The sequence below is a fragment of the Stenella coeruleoalba genome (genome assembly GCF_951394435.1).
Source record: "Stenella coeruleoalba genome assembly, chromosome: 7".
Classification (NCBI taxonomy): Eukaryota; Metazoa; Chordata; class Mammalia; order Artiodactyla; family Delphinidae; genus Stenella; species Stenella coeruleoalba.
Window position 1 is genome coordinate 46111779 of NC_137153.1, and position 23421 is coordinate 46135199.

A 23421-nucleotide genomic window follows, 5' to 3' on the forward strand; every position below is an offset into this window, starting at 1 on the left:
AAGATAAAACTTGGACATTTGATGACATTGTAAGCTTCTCAACTAAACTACTCTGGAATTAACATCCTATTTCTAGGCTTCTTCTTACGTGAGATAATAAATTCTCTTCTTATTAAGGCCATTTTTAATATTCAGTTTTCTATTATTTGCAACCTAAAGCATCCTAACGCTTCAAGTTTTAGTACTGTGTTAACCTATCTCTCTAGTGCAGATAGGTAATACAAAAATGACATTTTATAAAAAAGTGCAGTTGAGAAATGCTTGCCAGTGGTCGCAACTTAACTAAGAGACATGAGGTCACAAGGTAAATCACTGTCACCAAAATTGGAGAGACCAACAAGTGAATATAAAGAATCATAACTTACCAGAGCAGAAATCACAAGTTGAAACTTCTGCAGCAATCAGTGCCGTGGTAGGGAAACCAGACCTGTAATTGATACATTGCAGGAGGCTCAGTGTAGACAACCCTGAGAGTAAAAAATTCCAAAGAACTCATTCATGGGGTGGGGGGAACTTTTGTGGGTTCCACCTTCTAGACTTGTACCAGGTTCTCACAAGAGCATCAGAGAAAAATCCCCTGCTGCTGCTGTAAGAGGCAGGGAAGATCCACCATTTTGAAATACCCCAGAGCCTTCTGTTCTTCTTAACAAGGTCTGCCCTCAAGAGAAACTATTTAACCAGAGCCTAAACTGCAGGTGTTTCATCAGAACTTAACTGACCTAGGGGAAATACCCAACCTCAGCTGACTCTAATCTTCCACAGGGATAAAGGGAAATACCCCACTCCAGACCAACCTAGCCTTCCATGTGGGAGAAGGAAAATACACAACTTCAGTTCACTCTGGCCATCCTGTCCCACCTAAGGTTCTGGTGAGGGAAATGAAAATCACTGGTGAAGTTCATGGTCCAGGCACAGGCTTCCTGGAAGATTGGGACCTAACTCATCGGACTATAGAATGCTTCACCTTCCCCAACATCTTACCACCACATTACTACAGGCCTATTTACGACAGTTTCTTTTACTCAGTATATCATGCTCAAATATCAAGAAAAAGTTACAACCTAAAGCATCCTAACTGCTTCAAGTTTTAGCACTGTGTTAACCTATCTCTCAAGTGCAGATAGGTAATACAAAAATGACATTTTATAAAAAAGTGCAGTTGAGAAATGCTTGCCAGTGGTCGCAACCTAACTAAGAGACGTGAGGTCACAAGGTAAATCACTGTCACCAAAATTGGAGAGACCAACAAGTGAATACAAAGAATCATAACTTACCAGAGCAGAAATCACAAGTTGAAACCTCTGCAACAATCAGTGCCGTGGTAGGGAAACCAGACCTGTAATTGATACATTGCAGGAGGCTCAGTGTAGACAACCCTGAGAGTAAAAAATTCCAAAGAACTCATTCATGGGGTGGGGGGAACTTTTGTGGGTTCCACCTTCTAGACTTGTACCAGGTTCTCACAAGAGCATCAGAGAAAAATCCCCTGCTGCTGCTGTAAGAGGCAGGGAAGATCCACCATTTTGAAATACCCCAGAGCCTTCTGTTCTTCTTAACAAGGTCTGCCCTCAAGAGAAACTATTTAACCAGAGCCTAAACTGCAGGTGTTTCATCAGAACTTAACTGACCTAGGGGAAATACCCAACCTCAGCTGACTCTAATCTTCCACAGGGATAAAGGGAAATACCCCACTCCAGACCAACCTAGCCTTCCATGTGGGAGAAGGAAAATATACAACTTCAGTTCACTCTGGCCATCCTGTCCCACCTAAGGTTCTGGTGAAGGAAATGAAAATCACTGGTGAAGTTCATGGTCCAGGCACAGGCTTCCTGGAAGATTGGGACCTACTCATCGGACTATAGAATGCTTCACCTTCCCCAACATCTTACCACCACATTACTACAGGCCTATTTATGACAGTTTCTTTTACTCAGTATATCATGCTCAAATATCAAGAAAAAGTTACAAGGCATCAAGAAGTACTAAATGACAAAAAACACAGTTTGAAGAGACAAAACACACCTCCGAACAAAATTAAGATATGTATGATAGGGATGTTGAAATTATCTGACTGAGGATTTAAAACAACCATGAATAATATGCTAAGGGCTCTAGTGTATAAAGCAGACAGCATGCCAGAGCAGATGGGCAATGTAAAGCAGAGACGTGGAAATTCTAAGAAAGAACCAAAAAGAAAAGCTAGAGATGAGAAGTACTATTATGGAAATGAAGAATGCCTTCTTTGGACTTATAATATAGGACACAGCTGATGAAAGAATTGCTGAGTTTGACAATATTTCAATAGAAACCTCCATAAATGAGAAGCAGACAGGAAAAAAAGACTAAAAACAAAACAAAACAAAAAAAAACACCAAGAACTGTACCTTGAAAAATTGTCCTTCAAAAGTGAAGGGGAAATGAAGACTTTCTCAGACAAACAAAAATTGAAGGAATTTTTTGCCAGTAGACCTGCCTTGCAAGCAATATTAAAAGAAGTTCTTCAGAGATAAGGAAAATGATATAGGTCAGAAATCCAGTTCACATAAAAAAAGGAAGAGCATCAAAAACGTTAAGTGGAGGGAAGGCGGAAGATGGTGGAAGAGTAAGACGCGGAGATCACCTTCCTCCCCACAGATACACCAGAAATACAACTACACGTGGAACAACTCCTACAGAACACCTACTGAAGGCTGGCAGAAGACCTCAGACCTCCCAAAAGGCAAGAAACTCCCCACGTACCTGGGTAGGGCAAAAGAAAAAACAGAGACAAAAGAATAGGGACGGCACCTGCACCAGTGGGAGGGAGCTGTGAAGGAGGAAAAGTTTCCACACACTAGGAAGCCCTTTCGCGGGCGGAGACTGCGGGAGGCGGAGGGGGGAGCTTCGAAGCTGCGGAGGAGTGCACAGCAACGGGTGCGGAGGGCAAAGCGGGGAGATTCCCGCACAGAGGATCGGTGCCGACCGGCACTCACCAGCCCGAGAGGCTTGTCTGCTCACCCGCCGGGGCGGGCGGGGCTGCGAGCTGAGGCCGGAGCGCAGGGAGAGGACTGGGGTTGGCGGCTTGAACATAGCCTGAAGGGGTTAGTGCACCACAGCTAGCCAGGAGGGAGTCCGGGGAAAAGCCTGCACCTGCCGAAGAGGCAGGAGACTTTTCCTTCCCTCTTTGTTTTCTGGGGCGTGAGGAGAGGGGTTTAAGAACGCTGCTTAAAGGAACTCCAGAGACGGGCGCGAGCCGCGGCTAAAAGCGCGAACCCCAGAGACGGGCGCGAGCCGCGGCTGAAAGCGCGGACCCCAGAGACGGGCGCGAGCCGCGGCTGAAAGCGCGGAATCCAGAGAAGGGCGCGAGCCGCGGCTGAAAGCGCGGAATCCAGAGGCAGGCGCGAGCCGCGGCTGAAAGCGCGGAATCCAGAGACGGGCGCGAGCCGCGGCTGAAAGCGCGGAATCCAGAGACGGGCGCAAGCCGCGGCTAAAAGCACGGACCCCAGAGGCGGGCGGGAGACGTTAAGGCTGCTGCTGCCGCCACCGAGGGGCCTGTGTGCGAGCACAGGTCACTCTCCACACCCCTCCTCCGCGGAGCCTGTGCAGCCCGCCACTGCCGGGTTCCCGGGATCCAGGGACAACATCCCCGGGAGAGCGCACAGCGCGCCTCAGGCTGGTGCAAAGTCACGCCGGCCTTTGCCACCGCAGGCCCGCCCCGCACTCTGTGCCCCTTCGTCCCCGCCGGCCTGAGTGCGCCAGAGCCCCCAATCAGCGGCTCTTTTAACCCCATCCTGTCTGAGCAAAAAACAGACGCCCTCCAGCGATCTACACGCAGTGGCAGGGCCAAATCCAAAGCTTAGCCCTGGGAGCTGTGAGAACAAAGAAGAGAAAGGGAAATCTCTCCCAGCAGCCTCAGAAGCAGCGGATTAAAGCTCCACAATCAACTTGATGTACCCTGCATCTGTGGAATACCTGAATAGACAACCAATCATCCCAAATTAAGGAAGTGGACTTTAGGAGCAAGATCTATGATTTTTCCCCCTTTCCTCTTTTTGTGAATGTGTATGTGTATGCTTCTGTGTGAGATCTTGTCTGTATAGTCTTGCTTCCACCATTTGTCCTAGGGTTCTATCCGTCCATGTTTTTTTTTTAATTTTTTTTCTTAATAATTAATTTTAATAACCTTATTACACTTTACCTTCGTTCTTTCTTTCTTTCTTTCCGTCCTTCCTTCCCTCCTTTAGACAACGAATCATCCCAAATTGAGGATGTGGTCTCTGACAGCAAGATTTAGGATTTTTCCCCATTTACCTCTTTTAGTGAGGGTGTATGTGTATGCTTCTGTGTAAGATTTTGTCTGTATAGCTTTGCTTCCAACATTTGTCCTAAGGTTCTTTCCGTCCCTTTTTTTTTTCCTAAATAAGAAGTTTTTAATTCAATAACTTTATTATACTTTATTTTATTTTTACTGTATCTTCTTTCTTTCTGCCTTTTTTCCTTCTTTCCCTCCTTCCTTCCTTCCTCCCTCCCTCCCTCCCTCCTTTCTTTCCTTCTTGCCTTCTTTCCTTCTTTGCTTCTTTCTTTCTTTCTTCCTTCCTTCCTACCCTCCTTTCCTTCTTTCTTTCCTCATACTTCTACTAATTCCCTCTACTTTTTCTCCCTTTTATCCTGAGCCTGTGGATGAAAAGCTTTTGGTGCTCCAGCCAGGAGGCAGGGCTCTGCCTCTGAGGTAGGACAGCCAACTTCAGGACACTGATCAACAAGAGACCTCCCAGCTCCACATAATATCAAACGGCGAAAATCTCCCAGAGACCTCCATCTTAACACCAGCACCCAGCTTCACTCAACGACCAGCAAGCCACAGTGCTGGACAACCTATGCCAAACAACTAGCAAAACAGGAACACAACCCCACCCATTAGCAGAGAGGCTGCCTAAAATCATAATAAGGCCACAGACACCCCCAAACACACCACCAGACGTGAACCTGCCTACTAGAGAGACAAGATCCAGCCTCATCCACCACAACACAGGCACTAGCCCCCTCCACCAGGAAGCCTACACAACCCACTGAACCAACCTTAGCCACTGTAGACAGACATCAAAAACAGGAGGAACTACAAACCTGCAGCCTGCAAAAACGAGACCCCAAACACAGTAAGATAAGCAAAATGAGAAGACAGAAAAACACACAGCAGATGAAGGAGCAAGATAAAAACCCACCAGACCTAACAAATGAAGAGGAAATAGGCAGTCTACCTGAAAGAGAATTCAGAATAATGATAGTAAGGTTGATCCGAAATCTTGGAGATAGAATGGACAATAGATTGGACAAAATGCAAGAATCAGTTAACAAGGACCTAGAAGAACTAAAGATGAAACAAGCAACGATGAACAACACAATAAATGAAATTAAAAGTACTCTAGATGGGATCAATAGCAGAATAACTGAGGCAGAAGAACGGATAAGTGACCTGGAAGATAAAATAGTGGAAATAACTACTGCAGAGCAGAATAAAGAAAAAAGAATGAAAAGAACTGAGGACAGTCTCAGAGACCTCTGGGACAACATTAAACGCACCAACATTCGAATTATAGGGGTTCCAGAAGAAGAAGAGAAAAAGAAAGGGACTGAGAAAATATTTGAAGAGATTATAGTTGAAAACTTCCCTAATATGGGAAAGGAAATAGTTAATCAAGTCCAGGAAGCACAGAGAGTCCCATACAAGATAAATACAAGGAGAAATACGCCAAGACACATATTAATCAAACTGTCAAAAATTAAATACAAAGAAAGCATATTAAAAGCAGCAAGGGAAAAACAACAAATAACACATAAGGGAATCCCCATAAGGTTAACAGCTGATCTCTCAGCAGAAACCCTACAAGCCAGAAGGGAGTGGCAGGACATACTGAAAGTGATGAAGGAGAAAAACATGCAGCCAAGACTACTCTACCCAGCAAGGATCTCATTCAGATTTGATGGAGAAATTAAAACCTTTACAGACAAGCAAAAGCTGAGAGAGTTCAGCACCACCAAACCAGCTTTACAACAAATGCTAAAGGATCTTCTCTAGGCAAGAAACACAAGAGAAGGAAAAGACCTATAATAACGAACCCAAAACAATTTAGAAAATGGGAATAGGAACATACATATCGATAATTACCTTAAATGTAAATGGACTAAATGCTCCCACCAAAAGACACAGATTAGCTGAATGGATACAAAAACAAGACCCTTATATATGCTGTCTACAAGAGACCCACTTCAGACCTAGAGACACATACAGACTGAAAGTAAGGGGATGGAAAAAGATATTCCATGCAAATGGAAGCCAAAAGAAAGCTGGAGTAGCAATTCTCATATCAGACAAAATAGACTTTAAAATAAGGACTATTAAAAGAGACAAAGAAGGACACTACATAATGATCAAGGGATCGATCCAAGAAGAAGATATAACAATTGTAAATATTTATGCACCCAACATAGGAGCACCTCAATACATAAGGCAAATACTAACAGCCATAAAAGGGGAAATCGACAGTAACACATTCATAGTAGGGGACTTAAACACCCCACTTTCACCCATGGACAGATCATCCAAAATGAAAATAAATAAGGAAACACAAGCTTTAAATGATACATTAAACAAGATGGACTTAATTGATATTTATAGGACACTCCATCCAAAAACAACAGAATACACATTTTTCTCAAGTGCTCATGGAACATTCTCCAGGATAGATCATATCTTAGGTCACAAATCAAGCCTTGGTAAATTTAAGAAAATTGAAATTGTATCAAGTATCTTTTCTGACCACAACGCCATGAGACTAGATATCAATTACAGGAAAAGATCTGTAAAAAATACAAACACATGGAGGCTAAACAATACACTACTTAATAATGAAGAGATCACTGAAGAAATCAAAGAGGAAATCAAAAAATACCTAGAAACAAATGACAATGGAGACACAACGACCCAAAACCTGTGGGATGCAGCAAAAGCAGTTCTAAGGGGGAAGTTTATAGCAATACAAGCCCACCTTAAGAAGCAGGAAACATCTCGAATAAACAACCTAACCTTGCACCTCAAGCAATTAGAGAAAGAAGAACAAAAAAACCCCAAAGCTAGCAGAAGGAAAGAAATCATAAAAATCAGATCAGAAATAAATGAAAAAGAAATGAAGGAAACAATAGCAAAGATCAATAAAACTAAAAGCTGGTTCTTTGAGAAGATAAACAAAATAGATAAACCACTAGCCAGACTCATCAAGAAAAAAAGGGAGAAGACTCAAATCAATAGAATTAGAAATGAAAAAGGAGAGGTAACAACTGACACTGCAGAGATAAAAGAGATCATGAGAGATTACTACAAACAACTCTATGCCAATAAAATGGACAATCTGGAAGAAATGGACAAATTCTTAGAAATGCACAACCTGCCAAGACTGAATCAGGAAGAAATAGAAAATATGAACAGACCAATCACAAGCACTGAAATTGAAACTGTGATTAAAAATCTTCCAACAAAGAAAAGCCCAGGACCAGATGGCTTCACAGGCGAATTCTATCAAACATTTAGAGAAGAGCTAACACCTATCCTTCTCAAACTCTTCCAAAATATAGCAGAGGGAGGACCACTCCCTAACTCCTTCTACGAGGCCACCATCACCTTGATACCAAAACCAGACAAGGATGTCACAAAGAAAGAAAACTACAGGCCAATATCACTGATGAACATAGATGCAAAAATCCTCAACAAAATACTAGCAAACAGAATCCAACAGCACATTAAAAGGATCATACACCATGATCAAGTGGGGTTTATTCCAGGAATGCAAGGATTCTTCAATATACGCAAATCTATCAATGTGATAAACCATATTAACAAATTGAAGGAGAAAAACCATATGATCATCTCAATAGATGCAGAGAAAGCTTTTGACAAAATTCAACACCCATTTATGATAAAAACCCTGCAGAAAGTAGGCATAGAGGGAACTTTCCTCAACATAATAAAGGCCATATATGATAAGCCCACAGCAAACATCATCCTCAATGGTGAAAAACTGAAAGCATTTCCACTAAGATCAGGAACAAGACAAGGTTGCCCACTCTCACCACTATTATTCAACATTGTTTTGGAAGTTTTAGCCACAGCAATCAGAGAAGAAAAGGAAATAAAAGGAATCCAAATTGGAAAAGAAGAAGTAAAGCTGTCACTGTTTGCAGATGACATGATCCTATACATAGAGAACTCTAAAGATGCTACCAGAAAACTACTAGAGCTAATCAATGAATTTGGTAAAGTGGCAGGATACAAAATTAATGCACAGAAATCTCTGGCATTCCTATATACTAATGATGAAAAATCTGAAAGTGAAATCAAGAAAACACTCCCATTTACCATTGCAACAAAAAGAATAAAATATCTAGGAATAAACCTACCTAAGGAGACAAAAGACCTGTATGCAGAAAATTATAAGACACTGATGAAAGAAATTAAAGATGATATAAATCGATGGAGAGATATACCATGTTCTTGGATTGGAAGAATCAACATTGTGAAAATGACTCTACTACCCAAAGCAATCTATAGATTCAATGCAATCCCTATCAAACTACCACTGGCATTTTTCACAGAACTAGAACAAAAAATTTCACAATTTGTATGGAAACACAAAAGACCCCGAATAGCCAAAGCAATCTTGAGAACGAAAGAAGGAACTGGAGGAATCAGGCTCCCTGACTTCAGACTATACTACAAAGCTACAGTCATCAAGACGGTATGGTACTGGCACAAAAACAGAAAGATAGATCAATGGAACAGGATAGAAAGCCCAGAGATAAACCCATGCACATATGGACACCTTATCTTTGATAAAGGTGGCAGTAATGTACAATGGAGAAAGGACAGCCTCTTCAATAAGTGGTGCTGGGAAAACTGGACAGGTACATGTAAAAGTATGAGATTAGATCACTCCCTAACACCATACACAAAAATAAGCTCAAAATGGATTAAAGACCTAAATGTAAGGCCAGAAACTATCAAACTCTTAGAGGAAAACATAGGCAGAACACTCTATGACATAAATCAAAGCAAGATCCTTTCTGACCCACCTCCTAGAGTAATGGAAATAAAAACAAAAATAAACAAATGGGACCTAATGAAACTTCAAAGCTTTTGCACAGCAAAGGAAACCATAAACAAGACCAAAAGACAACCCTCAGAATGGGAGAAAATATTTGCAAATGAAGCAACCGACAAACGATTAATCTCCAAAATTTACAAGCAGCTCATGCAGCTCAATAACAAGAAAACAAACAACCCAATCCAAAAATGGGCAGAAGACCTAAATAGACATTTCTCCAAAGAAGATATACAGACTGCCAACAAACACATGAAAGAATGCTCAACATCATTAATCATTAGAGAAATGCAAATCAAAACTACAATGAGATATCATCTCACACCAGTCAGAATGGCCATCATCAAAAAATCGAGAAACAATAAATGCTGGAGAGGGTGTGGAGAAAAGGGAACACTCTTGCACTGCTGGTGGGAATGTGAATTGGTTCAGCCACTATGGAGAACAGTATGGAGGTTCCTTAAAAAACTACAAATAGAACTACCATATGACCCAGCAATCCCACTACTGGGCATATACCCTGAGAAAATCAAAATTCAAAAAGAGTCATGTACCAAAATGTTCATTGCAGCTCTATTTACAATAGCCCGGAGATGGAAACAACCTAAGTGCCCGTCATCGGATGAATGGATAAAGAAGATGTGGCACATACATACAATGGACTATTACTCAGCCATAAAAAGAAACGAAATTGAGCTATTTGTAATGAGGTGGATAGACCTAGAGTCTGTCATACAGAGTGAAGTAAGTCAGAAAGAAAAAGACAAATACCGTATGCTAACACATATATATGGAATTTAAGAAAAAAATGTCATGAAGAACCTAGGGGTAAAGCAGGAATAAAGACGCAGACCTCTTAGAGAACGGACTTGAGGTTATGGGGAGGGGGAAGGGTGAGCTGTGACAGGGCGAGAGAGAGTCATGGGCATATACATAGTAACAAACGCAGTAAGGTAGATAGCTAGTGGGAAGCAGCCGCATGGCACAGGGATATTGGCTCGGTGCTTTGTGACAGCCTGGAGGGGTGGGATGGGGAGGGTGGGAGGGAGGGAGACGCAACAGGGAAGACATATGGGAACATATGTTTATGTATGACTGATTCACTTTGTTATAAAGCAGAAACTAACACACCATTGTAAAGCAATTATACCCCAATAAAGATGTTAAAAAAAAAAAAAAAAAACGTTAAGTGAAGGTAAAATAAAACTTTTATTTTTCTTATTCTTAACTAATCTAACAGATAACAGTTTGTTCAAAATAATAATAGCAAAAATGTATTTGATGATTCATACTTACGTATACAACTTATGTATATAAGATATACATATAAATGCTGATATATGCTTATGTATAAGTGAAATGAATGATAACAATGATACAAAGGACAGGAAAAAGGAATTAGGGTTATTTTATTATTATAAAGTACTGTACTCACACTACCCCTGAGGTATTATAGTATTATTTGAAGGCAGAATAAGATTAGCTGTAAATATATATTGCAAACTCTAGAGAAACCACTAAAAAGAAGTTTTAAAAAAGTATAAATGATATATACTAAGAAAGAAAGGAGAGAAAATGGAATCACATAAAATGCTCATTTAAAACAAAACAAAAAAAGAGGCAGGAGGGAACACACTCAGGAGACAAAAACATGAACAAAGAACAAGGGCAACAAATAGAAAATAGTAACAAATATGGTAGATATTAATCCAATTACATCAATAATCATTTTACTCATCAATGGTCTAAATCCACCAATTAAAAGAGATTATCAGAATGGATCAAAAAACAAAAGCCAACTATCTATTGTCTATAAGAAATTCACTTAAATATAAAGACACATATGGATTAAAATCAAAGGGTTGGGGAAAGATATATCTTACTAACACTAATCAAAAGTAAGTGGCAGTAGCTATATAATTTCATACAGAGCAGACTTCAGACCAAGGAAAGTTAACAGGAATAAAGAGGATCATTATATAATGATAAAAGGGCAATTTTCCAAGAAGCCATAAAAATATTTAAGATCTAACAATAGACCATCAAACTATATACGGGAAAACCTGATAGAACTACAAGGAAAATAGATGAATACACTATTATAGTCAGAGACTTCAACATTCCTTTATCAGAAATAGTACAGCAGGCAGAAAATCATTAAGGACATAACTGAACTCAATAACATCATCAATCATTTGGGTATCATGGACATCTAACATTGCTTTATCCAACAACAGCAGAACATACTTTTTTCTCGAGATAACATGGAACATTCACCAAGATGGGCCACATCCTGGGCCATGAAACACACCTAAACACATTTTTAGAAATAGAAATTATATAATGTCTACTATTATACCACAATGGAATTAAACTAGAAACCAATAATAGCTAGAAAATCTCAAAACACTTGTAAATAATAATAGTAAATAACACATGGGTCAAAGAAGAAATCTCAAGAGAAATTAAAAATATTTGAACTAAATTAAAATGAAAATACAACTTACCAAATTAGTGGAGTACAGTGAAAGCAGAGCTTAGAGGAAAATGCATAGCATTGAAAGCAAACATTTCTAGAAAGGAAGAAAGATTGAAAACCAATCATCTCAACTTCCACCCAAGGAAACTAGAAAAAGAAGAGCAAATTAAATTCAAGTAAGCAGACAAAAATAAATTAGAAGAATCAGAACTGAAACTGAACACAGGAAATCCATAGAGAAATTCAACAAAACCAAAAGTTGATTATTTGAAAGTATCAGTAAAATCAATAAGTACCTATCCAGGTGAACTAAGACAAAAAGAGAGGACACATTAACTAATATAAGAAATGAAAACAGGTACATCATTGTAGATATCATGGATATCAAAAGGACAATAACTAAATACTATGAAAAACTCTATGCCCACAAACCTGATAACCTAGATGAAATTGACTAAATCCTTGAAAGATGCGATCTGCCAAATTTCACATAAGGAAAATAGCAAACCTGAATAGACTTATATCCCTTAAAATATTGAAACAATAATTAATAGCATTTCAAAACAGCACCAGAACCAGGTGGGTTTACTAGTGAATTCTTCCAAATGTTTATGGAAATATTATACCAATTCTCTACAGTCTCTTTCAGAAGACTGAAGTAGAGAGAATACTTTCTAACTCATTCTCAAAGGCCAGCATTACTCTAATATCAAAAGCAGACAATGACATTACAAGAAAGAAACTGCAGATCAATATCCTTTGTGAACATAAATGCAAATTTCTTCAACAAAACATTAGCAAAATAAATCAAACATGTATTGATATGAAAAAAAATTATACACCTAAACCAAGTGGGACTTATCCCAGATATGAAGGGTTGATTCAAAATTCACAAATCAATTAATGTATTTATCACATCAACAGACTAAAAAAGAAAAATATATGATCATATCAATAGATGTAGAGAAAGCATTTGACAAAATTCAACATTTTTCATCATTAAAATCTCTTGGGAAACTAGAAATATAAAAGACCTTCCACAACTTGATAAAGACTATCTGCAAAGAAATTACATCTTAAATCATATATAATGATAAGAAACTCAAAGTTTTCCCACTAAAACCAGGGACAAAACAAGGATGTCCTCTCCTACCACTACTTTTCGACATTCTATTGGAAGTCTTAGCAAATGCAATAAAACAAGAAAAGGAAATAAAAGATATACAGATTAGGAAGGAAGAAATAAAACTGTCTTTGTTCACAGATGACATGATGCTCTATGTAGAATATCTGAAAGAATCACAAAAAGCCACCTGGAACTAATAATTGATTACACCAAATTTGTAGGATACAAGGTTAACATGCAAAAGTCAACTGCTATCCTATACACCAGCAATAAGTAAGTTAAATTTGAAATTAAAAACATAATACAACTTATACCACACCCCAAAAATGAATACTGAGGTATAAATCTAACAAAATATGTATAATATCTTTATGAGGAAAACTACAAAACTCTGTTTAAAAACTCAAAGAACTAAATAAATGGAGAAACATTTCATGTTTATGGACAGGAAGACTCAACACTGTCAAGTATTCAGTTCTTCCCAACTTGATCTATGAATTCAGTGCAATCCCAATGAAAATCCTAGCTAGTTATTTTGTGGATATTGATGAACTGAGTCTAAAGCTTATATGCAGTGGTAAAAGACCCAGGATAGGCAACACAATATTGTTGGAGAAGAACAAAGTTGGAGAACTGACACTACTCAACTTCAAGACTTACAATAAAACTATAGTAATTAAGACAGTGTAATATTGGGAAAAGAATAGACAAACAGATAAATAAAACAAAATAGAGATTCCATAAATAGACCCACATAAATATAGCCAACTGATCTCTGACAGAGAAATAAAGGCAATACAATGGAACAAAGATAGCCTTTTCAAAAAATGGCATTGAAACACTGGCCATCACAGGCGAAAAAAGAAAAAAAAAAAAAGAAAAGAATGTTAACTCAGACCTTACATTCTTCAAAAAAAATAACTCGAAAATAGATCACAGACCTAAATGTAAAATACAAACCTATAATACTCCTAGAGATAACATAAGACAAAATCTAAATGACCTTGGGTTTGGCAATGACTTTTTAGATAAAACACGAAAGGCATGATCTATAAATAAAAGAATTGCTACATTAGACTTCATTAAAATTAAAAATTCCTGCTCTGCAGAAGAAAATGTTAAGAGAATGAAAAGATAAGCCACAGACTGGGAGAACACGTTTGCAAAAGACACATCTGATAAAGGACTTTCATCCAAAGTATATAAAAACTCTTAAAACTCAACAATAAGAAACAATTGGATAAAAAATGGGCCAAAGACCTTAACAGACACCTCATCAAAGATTTACAGATAGCAAATAAACATAGAAGTATATTCTCTACATCATACGTCATGAGGGAAATGCAAATTAAAATGACAATGGGATACTACTGTACACCTATTAGAATGGCCAAAATCTGGAATACTGACAACACTAAATGCTGACAAGAATGTGAAGCAACAATAAATCTCATACATTGTTGGTAGAAATACAAAATTGTACAGTGATTTTGGAAGACAGTATAGCAATTTCTTACAAAATAAAAAATACTCTTACCATAAATTCCAGCAACAACACTCCTTGGTATTTCTCAGAAGTGTTTAGAACTTATGGCCACACAAAACCTGCATAAAGTTGTTTGTAGCAGCTTTATTCATAATTATCAAAACTTGGGGGAACCAAGATGTCCTTTAACATCTGATGAATGGATATTAAACTATGGTATATCTAGACAATGGACTATTATTCAATACTTTTAAAAAATGAGCTATCAAGTTATAAAAAGGCATTGGAGGAAACTTAAATGCATATAACCAAGTGAAAGAAGGCAATCTAAAAAGACTACATACTGTATGATTCCAACTATATGATATTCTAGAAAAGAAAAATTATGGAGACGATAAAATGATCAGTGGTTGCCAGAGGTTGGGGGAGAGAGGGATAAATAGGCATAGCACCAAGGACTTTTAAGGACCAGTGAAACTACTTTATACTATATTATAATGGCAGCTACATGTCATTATAAATTTGTCCAAACCCATACAATGTACAACACCAAGAGCGAACCCTAGTATAATTATAGATTCTGGGTGATAATGAGGTGTCAATGTAGGTTTATCAATTGTAACAAATGTACCACTGTTTTGTTTAATAATGGGACAGCCTCTGCATATGTCAAGGCAGAGGGTATACAGGAAATCTCTCTACCTTCTCCCCAAATTTGCTGTGAACTTAAAGTAACCTAGAAGTAAAGTCTATTTTTGAAAAACAGAAAAATAAAAAATCAAGAGAAACTATCAAACTGCTTTTCACAACAGCTCTATCATTTTACGTTTCCACCAGCAATGTATAAATGATCTAGTTTCTCCACAGCCTCATCACTATTTGGTGTTTTTACTAGTTTTTATTATAACCATTATGATAGGTGTGTAGTGTTATCTAAATATGGTTTAATTTTCATTTCCCTATTTGCTAATGATGTTGAACTTCTTTTCATGTGTTTTTTTGTGATCTGCATTTCCTTATTAGTGATAAACCTCTTCATACCTTTTGCTCATTTATAATTATATTGCTTTTTGTTTACTCGAGCTTTGAGATGTCTTTATATTCCTACATACTAATTCTTTGCTTGGATAACTAGTTTGCAAATATTTTTCTCTTAGTTTGTAGATCATCTTTTCATCCTCTTAACAAATACTTTTTGTAAAGCCAGTGTTGTTAATTTTGATGAAGTCAAAATGATTATTTCTTCTGGATTGAGCTTTTGGTGTCAAGTCCAAGACCTCTTTGCTTAGATCCTGAAGATCTTCCTCTATGTTTTTTGTTTTGTTTTGTTTTCTTACTAAAAGTTTTATAGTTTCACATTTTACACCTAAGTTCATGAACTATTGCAGTAATTTTCTTACAAGGTATAGGGCAAGTTTCATTTTTTTGTTATGGATGTCCACTTGCTTCAGCACAGCTTGCTGAAAAGTCTATCCTTCCTCCATTGAATTGCTTTGGCAACTTTTAAAAAAATTATATTGTGAGTGTATTCCAGGGTTTTAATTATGTGTCGTTGAGGTACTAATCCCTCTACTAATACCACACAGTCTTGGTTAAAGTAGCTATGGAAAATGTCTTGAGCTTTCCTGTGACGAGCATGTGGAATGAGGCAGGAACGTGGACGTCAGGCTTCTGGTTTTCATCTTGAAGACACCTTTAACTGCAAAGATGGTCAATGCACCAAAAACCCGAATGACTTTCTGTAAGAAATGTGGAAAGCATCAGCCTCACAAGGTGATCCAGTATAAGAAGGGAAAAAATCCCCTGTATGCCCAGGGAAAAAGGCTCTATGATCAGAAGCAGAGTGGCTATGGTGGGTAAACAAAGCCAATTTTCTGGAAGAAGGCTAAAAGCACAAAGAAGATCGTGCTGAGGCTTGAATGTGTTGAGCCCAACTGCAGATCCAAGAGGATGCTGGCCATTAAGAGTGGCAACATTTTGAACTCGGAGGAGATAAGAAGAGAAAGGGCCAAATAATCCAGTTCTAAGCTTTGGGAATCTTTTGTTCTTCTATTTTTAAGAGGAAAATGTGGAAGCTGTAAAAAAAATTGTATGAGAATAAATACAGTGATAGTCTTAAAAAAAAAGTTTTGAAACTGGGTACAGTGATTCCTCCAGATTTATTTTTTTAATATGTTTACTATAGTTCCTTTACATTTCCATAAAATCTGTGCAATAATCCTTTTTTTTTTTTTTTTTTTTTTTTTTTTTTTTTTTTTGTGGTACGCAGGCTTATCACCGCTGTGGCCTCTCCCCTTGTGGAGCACAGGCTCTGGATGCGCAGGCTCTGCGGCCATGGCTCACGGGCCCAGCTGCTCCACGGCACGTGGGATCTTCCCGGACCGGGGCACGAACCCATGTCCCCTGCATCGGCAGGCGGACTCTCAACCACCACCAGGGAAGCCCTGCAATAATCCTTTTTTATATTAACAATGCATCTTGATGGGATTTTGGTAGAGATTTTGTTAGACCTATATATAAATTTGGGGAGAATTAGCATCTTTATTATGTTGAGTTTTCCCATCCATGAGCACAGTATGACTCTCCATTTATGTAGATCTTCTTTAACTCCTTTCCTCAGTATTTTGTAATTTTAGGCATGCAGATTCTGTACGTGTTTTTCCATTTATACCTAAGTACTTTATTTTATTTTGAGCAATTGTAAATTGTTTTTGTTTCTACATGTTTATTGTTAGTATAAAGAACTGCTATATTGATTTTTGCATGATGATCTTCTATATTACAATCATACTCAACTCATTTATTAGTTATAGATTTTTATGGTTTCCTTGGAGTTTTCTATGTAGACATTCATTTCATCTACAAGTAGGTCAGCTTTATTTATTCATTTCTAATCAATATACCTGTTATTTCCTTTCCTTGCCTCATTGTACTGACAATAACTTCCAGTAATTGTTAGATAAAGGTAGTGATACTGGATTTTTTTGCCTTGCTCTTGATCTTAGGTGAAAAACGCTCAGTCATTCACAGTTAAGGGTTTTATTAGTTGTAAGTTTTTGGTAGATGTTCTTCAAGTAGACGAAGTTCCTTCCTCTACCCCATTCCTAGTTGGAAGAGTTGCTGCATGTTGTCAAATGTTATTTCATAATTAGTTGATAAGATCATGTGATTTTTCTTCTTTAGCCTGCTGGTATAGTGCATTGCATTAATTGACATTTGAATGCTGAACCAGACTTATGTACCTGGAATAAATTCCAGTTGATCAGACTCAATAATGATTTTTATTCATTTCTAGATTAGATTTGCTAATATTTTGTTGAGGATGTTTACATCTAAGTTCACCATATGTAGAATTTATGGTTGACATTCCTTTTTTTTCAGTACATAAAAATTGGCCTTCATAGTTTCAGATGAGAAATCTGATTCAATCAATTTGAGTTGTTGTCACTCTAGACATCTATTTAGGCATCCAAGAGATGAGATGAAAAACCCATCCAAAATTTAGATTTGGAGACTGATGGTGCCAAACATGCACCAAGGAGGTAAGAAAAGGTTTATTCCTCTCATAATGACATTTTCCAGAAAAAGCATACAGGTTCCCAAGCAAATCCAGATATCACTTGAAGTAGCAGGAAAAGGAGACTGACTTAGATTTCATAGTGGTTAGGGGCATCAACTTAAGTACCAGTTCCTGCATGTAGTGGGGAAGTGGAAACTCAGCCCCTCGTTGGAAACCCCCACCCCCATAGACCTACATCACAGTTAAGAGAGGAAGGCAGAATGCAAACTACCCCCACTTTCCACCACATTGTTTCACCTTATCGATGGCAAAAAGATTGAGACTCAGCTCTTCACCAGGCCCCACTCATGTGTTGGGGATTCAAAGAAAGAGTGGGAAGCAGAATACTAACTAGCAATACCTGACACCTTAGATTGCCTTATTTCAAGCAGTTTCCTCTGTCAGAAATCTCTCTCCCTTTATATTCACCTGGACTGCTTTACTTATACCCACCAATAAGTCTTCTTTGAATTTTCAAGTTGAGAAAATTACTGTCTTGAGAGTCTCATGGCATTTGTAGCTTACGATGTAACTTTTTTCTCTTTGTATGTTGGTTCTTCCATAGACTATATATTCCTCAAAAGTAGTTTCTCTAGCCATAGCCCATACTAAGTCCTCACTATTGAACTAAACTGAATGATTATAAACATTATATAAAATTTGCTATTATTTCTTTTTTTCTATTATTTCTTTTTAAGTTGTATAAAATAAGTTTATGTAAATTAGAAAAACTAAGATGGGGTAAAAACAGGTGTTATTAATATAACCATTTCCCCTTAATTAGTTTATCCCTGAGTATGAGCCAATTATCACCAAGTGAGGAGATTCTTCCCTGTCCCTTTCTCAGAAGAGGAAGTGCAGAACAATACAATCTGGAGCAGATTATGAACATTATTTTAGAGCAGACTTGAGGGGAAATGAGGGAAGTGATGGGAATAAAAATCAAAGGAGGTATATTTTTTGGTGGCTGTCTCTAGGAATGGAAAATTAAACATATTTTATAAATCTTTAATAAAAAATCCAGTTTCAGTTAAAATATTCTTATATTACTCCTCAAATTCACTCCTCTGCAACTATTTTTATTTCTAACCAAAAAAAGTCTTATGTGACTAAAACTTGAAATTGGTGTCAACCCAACAACAAAGTCAGATCATTACAATTCTTTTACAATGAGGAATTCATGCTGCTGCCAGTTTCTTGGATCTGAGATTCAAAGGCAGAAATATAAAACTGCTGCTGCACTTGACTGGATTACAAAATAAGCAGCACAGTTAGCCTGGTTGTCAGAAACTTTAAAGTGCTGGAGGAAAAAAGGCATTCCTTCAGGGGTTGCTCCAGGAACTTAGTCTGGGATCTGCCAAGCATCAGCAACAGAAAGAACTTGTGCTTGTTCTAGGGAAATTATAGGGAAAGTCTCAAATCCCGACTCCCCTGCTTACCAGTGTGCAATTGATCATGATATTTAAATACTCAGCCTTAGTGTCTTCCACAGGATTACGAGGGTACTTTGCCAATTTGCTGATTTCCTATGCTTGCAGCTATTGATAGTATCTACGGAACATGACTTAAACATTCTTTAATCAAATTATTAGTGTTTATTTCTGCATTATGAATATTTACTGCTTAGTAATGTACATTTTTATTTTGTGGGTTTGCTTTGTTTGTGTGATAATATATATATTAACTTATAATATATATTACATATATATTAACGTAGCTTTTTTTCTGAAATTGTATATTTCTACGTCCATTTGACAACATGGTGGATAACATGGCCACAAAACATGATGACTTGGTTTGGTTAATTATAATATTGGTTTCTTATTTTCTCTGTCATTTACTACTTCAGATAAATAAGGAAAAAAATAAAAGGTGTTTAACTTTTTAAGCACAGCAGCTTACAGTGCCATTTGTAACAATTAAATATACCTAAATCCCAATAGTAAATTTGAAATTAGAGTCTACACAAACTATCCTTTTAAATTTAATATGGCAATCATTTTAATTTCATAAGTAAATCAAGTATATAAGATATAATTTTTATACTTCAAATCTAACAAAATGACTAGATCTACAAAGGAAATTAAGATATATTACTTTTTTCCTGTTTAAACTCAGTTCTTTAAAAACGTAATTTCTCCAAAAATTCAGAATTTCCACCTGTGCTGGTGGTTAAACTCTGAAGTGAGACTTGTGTTTGCAGAGACTCCTCAGAAATGTGCTGTGTTGGTCAGTGCGGGCACTGGATTTCAGGGGACATCACAGACAGGGTTGGGAGGGTACTTTGCCACCTTGCTGAGTGCCTACACCTGCCACTAGTACCTATAGGGCATGACTTCAGCATTGTTTATCAAATTATTTGTGTTCATTTATGCATTATGAACACTTACTGCTTAGTAACGTACATTTTTTGTTTTGTGGGTTAGATTTGTTTGTGTGAGGGATATAGTCTCTAAAAGTTATGCAGAAATAGGTGCTAAATATGCTTTCCTAACACTTAAGTGCAATTATGTGGCAACTTAAAGGTATGTCGATATAGATGAATATATAAAACGCATTTTGAAACTTGTGCACCTTCTACTGTACACAGAAGTAGAAACATGGGTGCACCTGAAACTTACATAATGTTACAAACCAATGTGACCTCAATAAAAAATAAATTTAAAAAACAAGGTACTTAAATGATAACTGAGGGTAGAATAATATAAAATAATAAACAGTGGTTACACAACTTACCATAGTTTGGGAAAAGTCTTTGTAAAGTTTAACCTGAGATCCATAGCATAGAGACTTTTTCAGACAGAAAGCTAGCAGTGAAGGCAAGCTTGGTGAGAAAGGAACGGACAAAGACGAGAAACTGAAAGAAGGCCACAGTGGCCAGAACATACATGGAAGAGAGAGTAGAAAGAAACAAATTTGAAAGGCACGAAGGGGCCTGATTATGTACAGTCTGATAGGCCACAGTAAGGAATTTGTATTTGTAATTGGGTGACATCATACAAGTGGAATGTATTGAAAAATTTTTTAAGGAGAATAATATTGTCTAATTCATAATCTAAAAAGATTACTCTGATGCTATGTTTAAAAAAGGATTTAAGTGAGGGCAAGATTTAAAGATGAGACTGGTTAGCAGGAAAAATATACTTTAAGTAGTTTGGATTCAAATAGCCATAGTGTATGCAGCAACATGGATAGACCTAGAGATTATCATGCTAAGTGAAGTAAGTCAGAGAGAGAAAGACAAGTATCATATGAATCACTTATAAGTGGAATCTTAAAAAAATGATACAAATGAACTTATTTACAAAACAGAACCAGACTCACAGACTTCAAAAACAAACATATGGTTACCAAATGGGAGGGATAAATTAGGACTTTGGGATTAACATATACACACTACTGTATATAAAATAATCAACAAGGACCTACTGTATAGCACAGGGAACTCTACTCACTATTCTATAATAACCTATATGGGAAAGAAATCTGAAAAAGAATGAATATATGTATATGTAAAACTGAATCACTTAGCTGTACACCAGAAACTAACACAACAGTGTAGATCAACTATATTCCAATATAAAATAAAAATTAAATTTAAAAAATAGTCATAGTGTAGACAGAGAAAAATGAATAAGCACAAGATATATTTAGAATAGGAGTGGCAGATTGATTGACTTGGGAGACTGACGAAGACACTAAAGTTGCCAGCGTGAGCATCTTGGTGGGTGGTTTTAACAATTACTGAAGCAAGGAAATCCCAGAAGAGGATCAGCTTTCTTGAATGAAATCAAGAGTTCCTTTTGGAAAATATTATTTGATATATCTATGAAGCATCCACTTGAAAATGTCAAGCAGTCCAGTAACTATATGAGTCTAAAGGTCAGGGGAGAACTGTACAGCAACAAAGATATTATGACTTATTAACATAAACACAAACTGCAACCTCTGTTCTGCCCACTCCTTGTAGATAAGCGTTCAAAAGTCAAATCTGAAATGTATGAATTTTTCATGTGTTCATTGAGGAAAAGTCAGAAGGAATTATGAGTACCACTCCTCAAAACAATCACAATGGATTTCCTTCTGGCGTTATGTTCTCAATAAGTTCTCAAATTAGAAGTCTGCTCCTAATATCTTAATGCTCTCTAAACTAACAGTTGTATTCATAGAATGAAATAAATAATAGAAAATTCAAAGAAGGTACAACAACTCTGGTAGACATCTATATTTATCAGCTACATTGACTTTAGAGTAATATAAAGGCACACGCAATGCTAAATTTAATATAAGCCTAATTTTTAGGTCAATATTTGACTACTGGATTTAGTCACCAGCTACCAGAGTGATATCATATATTTACAGGAAGGACATCCATTACCGTTAACCTGTCTTGCCACATGACTAACAGTGAGATCATGTTACATGAAACCATTATGTTTGAAACATCTGAGTCAGTAGTATCACTGTTTTGATAATTCTTACATCAGTCATCATTCTGCTTCCAGAACCCTATACAATGTCTGACACATAGTAGAACATCATTGTTGAATGAATACATAAATGTGCCCTAAATTCATGAATAGCAAAATTTAGGAGATCTAAAATTAGCAAATTAACTAGGAACTTTGTATTGCTCTACATTTGCTTCTTCTGTTTTTTCTTTTCTTTTTTTTCCTTTTTGTTCTCTCTTGAGCTGCATGAAAACTACTCTCCTAGTTTTGCTTTTGTTTCTGCAAAAGCACACTTACTGCTTTCTGTAGGAATAATAGAAAAATTAGCCTCCAGGTGTTTGTGCTTTTTTCCAGTTTTCTTGTAATTGAGTTCTAGCTTCATACTGTTGTGGTTGGAAAAAATGCTTGATAATGATTTCAATGTTAAATTTTTGAGACTTGTTTTGTGGCCTACCATATAATTTATCCTGGAGAATGTTCTATGTGAACTTGAAAAGAATGTGTATTTTGCTGTTTTGTGATGGTGTTCTGTATATATGCTAAGTGAAATATGCTAGACAGAGAAAGACAAATACCATGTGATTTCACTTATATGTGGAATCTAAAAAACAAAACAAATGAACAAACAAAAAACAAAACAGAAACAGACTCATAGAGACAGAGAACAAACTGGTGGTTGCCAGAGGGGAGAGAGGGTGGGGAATTAATGAAATAGGGGAAGGGGATTAAGAGGTACAAACACAAAATAAATGTCATGGGGATGTAATGTACAGCATAGGGAAGATAGTCAATAATATTATAATTACTTTTATGGTAACAGATGGTTACTATGCTTAGTGTGGTAATCAATTCATAATGTATATAAATGTCAAATCACTGTGTTGTATATAATATAATATATATATTACATATATTATATATATAATATTGAAACTAATATAATATTGTATGTCAACTATACTTCAATAAAAAATGAAAAGGAAAAAGAAATAGAAAAATTACTATGTGTCAGACATTGCTCTAATTACTTTAACTGTATTCTATGATTTCTTTGAGTCCTTGGAGGTAGTTGTCATGATTATCTGCCTCTTACCAAGCACAAATCACATAGATAATAAATCTGTAGAGTTAGGATGGCAGTATCTCCTATTCCTTCTTTTCTCTAGAATTCTACAGGGTTTCTATTTTT

The 23421-nt window shown here is 36.9% G+C and overlaps 1 pseudogene across 1 annotated transcript; it reads left to right on the forward strand.

Annotated features, from left to right (window-relative positions):
* Positions 1–15929: 15929 nt before the first annotated feature.
* Positions 15930–16642, forward strand: LOC307189047 (large ribosomal subunit protein eL42-like; annotated as a pseudogene). Its single transcript has one exon. The product of its transcript is annotated as a large ribosomal subunit protein eL42-like (transcript).
* Positions 16643–23421: the final 6779 nt, after the last annotated feature.